The sequence below is a fragment of the Rhea pennata genome, unplaced genomic scaffold (assembly GCF_028389875.1).
Source record: "Rhea pennata isolate bPtePen1 unplaced genomic scaffold, bPtePen1.pri scaffold_26, whole genome shotgun sequence".
Taxonomy (NCBI): domain Eukaryota; kingdom Metazoa; phylum Chordata; class Aves; order Rheiformes; family Rheidae; genus Rhea; species Rhea pennata.
Window position 1 is genome coordinate 3904540 of NW_026907677.1, and position 3671 is coordinate 3908210.

The 3671-nt window shown below is 58.6% G+C and overlaps 1 non-coding gene across 1 annotated transcript; it reads left to right on the plus strand.

Moving 5' to 3' along the window:
- Nucleotides 1-1105: 1105 nt before the first annotated feature.
- Nucleotides 1106-1177, plus strand: TRNAA-UGC (transfer RNA alanine (anticodon UGC)). The gene has a single exon. It is a non-coding gene; the product is annotated as a tRNA-Ala (tRNA).
- Nucleotides 1178-3671: the final 2494 nt, after the last annotated feature.

The following is a 3671-nucleotide window of genomic DNA, read 5'->3' on the forward strand; positions in this document are numbered from 1 at the left end:
AGCCCTAATGAACTTTTCGGTTCCTCTGGGTTATTCTGCTGTTTTTGTCCTCTCTGTTCCTCACGTTCTTCAAAGTGTTGTGGTTTCCTCACAGTTATTTGGCTGGAGCCGGTTGTCCTTTGCAATACTCTTTGCCAAGATCCTCTCTCCCTTGTCCTTGAGTCTTGTTGGCTCTTGGAGGGTTTCCACAGCATCATTCCAACAGAGCGCCGGTGTTCCCATGGGGGTCCAATTTTGCTTTCCTGCAGAGGTATTACAAGAGGTATTATAAGGACATTATACTGTAATTCCATTGGGAATCAAATCAGCAACCCCAGGCTCCATTCCCTGTTCCACTGTCCCTGGGTGGGTTCCACCAACAACCTTTCAGTTAACAGCCAAATGCACTGCCGGTTGGCCCACAGAAACCCCCCACCTGGGGCTGTGCCGGGGGCTCCAGTGTCAGCACTGTCCTGGTGCTGCAAGAATGGGAACGTCCCTGAGCGCAACCTCGTACCCAGCCCCAGGCAGGGGGACGCTGCCCTTTGCCCATGGCCGGGTGCTGGTGGGCAGCGTGGTGCAGGGGGAGGCCTGGAGCCTGGCTGAGGGGCTCTGGGCAGCTCCCTGCCCAGCACCAGCTCTGCCTGCTCCCCTGCTCCCTCCACCCCACACCCTGGGGGCAATCAGAGCTGTGGGCACATCCCCCTGGGGAGGGCATTTCCCTCACACCACTCCCTCCTGCTGCTGCCCTTGGGGACACAGGTGACGCACACAGGAGTGCTGCCTGCGCTGGCAGAGGTGACTCAGGGAAGGGGCTTGCCCCTTTCCATCGAGCCTCCCCTGGCAGGGCTAGAGCCTGGCAGCAGCGCCTGCAGCAACAGTCTCCCCCTGAACCAATTAGCTGCAGAGATGCTGAAGGGGCAGCGCTCTGTGGGGCTGTGCAGGAGCAGTCCCAGGGCAGAGGCAAGGCCAGATTCCCCCACGGCCAGGCAGGAGGGTCTGAATGGAGTTTTCTGGGGAGGGTCTGAGGGCAGCAGGGCACAAGGGGGCTGTGCTTGTCAGGGACATGGCATGGGAGGAGAGGGCACCCCAGAGCACACCCCCCGTCTACGTATGCCATGTGTAAGGGGATGTAGCTCAGTGGAAGAGCGCCTGCTTTGCATGCAGGAGGTCCTGGGTTCAGTCCCCAGCATCTCCAGGGAGGGCTTTTGTGCCTCGCTGTGTTGTCTTCCCAGCAGATATAAGGGTGGTGGAAGTCCCGTGGGTGAGCCTGGGTCTGTGATTGGGAGGCTGCTTCCTGCTGTCCATCAAAAGCCTCATCAACTTCCTCTTCCTGATCTGGTGGCCTGTTGTAAACACCTACAGCAGTGTCTGCCATGTTAGCCTGCCTAGTCATCCTCACCCATAAGCTCTGGACTCACTGTTCATCCACCCCTAGCCTTCCATGAAGGAACGAGTGACTGGGGAGATAGCAGGAGAGCAGTGGAGGTTGTCTCCCTTTACTTCAGCCAGCCTTTCAACACTGTCTCCCATAGCATCCTCATAGGCAAGAAGTGTGGGCTAGATGAGTGGTCAGTGAGGTGGCTTGAGAAGTGACTGAATGGCAGAGCTCTGGGGGTTGTCATCAGCAGTGCAGAGTCTAGTTGGAGGCCAGTGATGTCCCCCCAGGGCTCCGTACTGGGGCCAGTCTTCTTCAACTTAGTCGCCAGTGACCTGGACGAAGGTAGAGAGTGCCTCCTCAGCAAGTGTGCTGACGATAATAAACTGGGAGGAGCAGCTGATACATCGGAAGACTGTGCTGCCATTTGAGAGACCTGGAGAGGCTGGAGAGGTGGGGGGAGTGGAACCTCATGAAGTTCAACAAGGGCAAGTGCATGGTCCTGCACATGGGGAGGTATAACGCCATACACCAGTGCAGGCTGGAGGCTGAGCTGCTGGAGAGCAGCTCTGCGGAGAAGGACCTGGGAGTGCTGGTGGACACTAAGTTGACCATGAGCCAGCAATGTGCTCTTGTGGCCAAGAAGGGCAGTGGCAGCCTGTAGAAGGGACGATTGAGAGGGGATCTTATCAACGTGTACAAGTACCAGAAGGGAGGGTGTCAAGAGGATGAGGGTCACACTCTTTTCAGTGGTGCCAAGCAGCAGGACAAGAGGCGGTGCGCACCAGCTGAAACACAGGAAGTTCCACGTGTGTGTGAGGGAAAACTTCTTTCTTCAGTGACCAAGCACTGGAAGAAGCTGCCCAGAGAGGTTGTGGAGTCTCCCCTAACATTCTCTGATTCTGCGATTTTCTGATCCCGTCAGTGCCCCCCACCCCTGAGTCTGGTCCTGGACAACCTACCAGAACCATAAGTTCTGGTAGGGCAGATGTAATGATGGAGTGGGGCAGCCATAGATGCCTGCGACCCTCTTTGGGTCCCTGGCTAGTGCAGTACCAGCAGGGTTTGGTCCAGGTCTTTGCGGCCCCTTCTCCTCTCAGTCCACCCCTCCTGGCCCTTTCTCTTCCTGGCTTTCATTTTGCAAGATCAATAGATGTTTTAGGAGGACCCAGAGAGTGGGGGGCAAGTGGGACAGATGATTGGCACTGTACTAGAGGAGGTCCTGGTGCAGAGGGGACAGGAAGGAGCCACCCAAGCTGTGCTCCTGGCTGTGGGCAGTGACAGCTGGGAGGGCTGTGGGTGCTCCTGGGTGCCAGGTGCTGCTGCGGCACAGCGCAGGGCTGCGACGGAAACCTTTTGAAGCAAAGGAGGACTCCAAAGCAAACACCCTGAGTGCCCCATTCAGCCCGATCCTGCTGCAGGGCCAGCCCTGGCCAGGGCCCTGGGGGTGATGGGGGCCGTGCCTCTCTGTGACACGGGCTGTGGTCACAGGAGACATCCTGTGTCACAGCCACAGTTGCCCTCCCCCACCCAGACCCTGGGCCTCTCCCCACATGTCCCAGTGAGGCTGGTCTAGCGCAGGCGCTGGGGCTGCTCTCGGCACCTCTCTGCTGCCAAGAGCTGCCGAGCCTGAGCAGGAGCCAGGGAGCGGAGGTCAGGGCAGTGTGGGGTTGTACAGAAGTGTGCAGGAGGAGGAGGAAGAGGAGAGGAGCTGCTTCCTCATCACCTGCCACTGCAGGGGTGACCCAGAGCACACAGGACCAGGATGGAGCTCTGGGACGCTGGCCACGGGACACGGCGTGGACAGGGGGTGCCAGCACTCCCCAGCTGGGGTAAGGCCTTCCAGAGATCCTCCTCAGGTCTAGCAGGGATCCTCCCCAGGTCTGGCAGGGTATTGCCTGGAGGCAGTGCCCACCTCAGCCCCTGCAGGGAATGGGGCCTTGTTGGGGAGGGGGTGCTCTTGGAGGACGCTCGCACTGCTCATCCTCTGGCTGAGGCAAGTACAGAGCAGCTGAGAGCTGCCCCCAGAGCATGACGGGTCTTTCCCTTCTCTTCCAGAGCAGCTTGCTGTCTGGGAAGAGGTGTCTGACTACATTGTGCGGCAGCTGATGCTGAACCAGGTGGGTGTGCCTTGCGGGGCCTGCCCCGGGAAGCCTTCTCCTGGAGCTTGTGTGTCTGTGGGATGACTTCTCTGCTTTGACTGGCAGAGTTGAGAGGGTGAAGAGGAGGGGGATGAAAGCATCTGGAAAGGTCTTCCAAAGAAGGGCCCCAAGGTTTCTCCAAAGCTTTGTCCAGCGCTTTGTCTGTCCCCTTT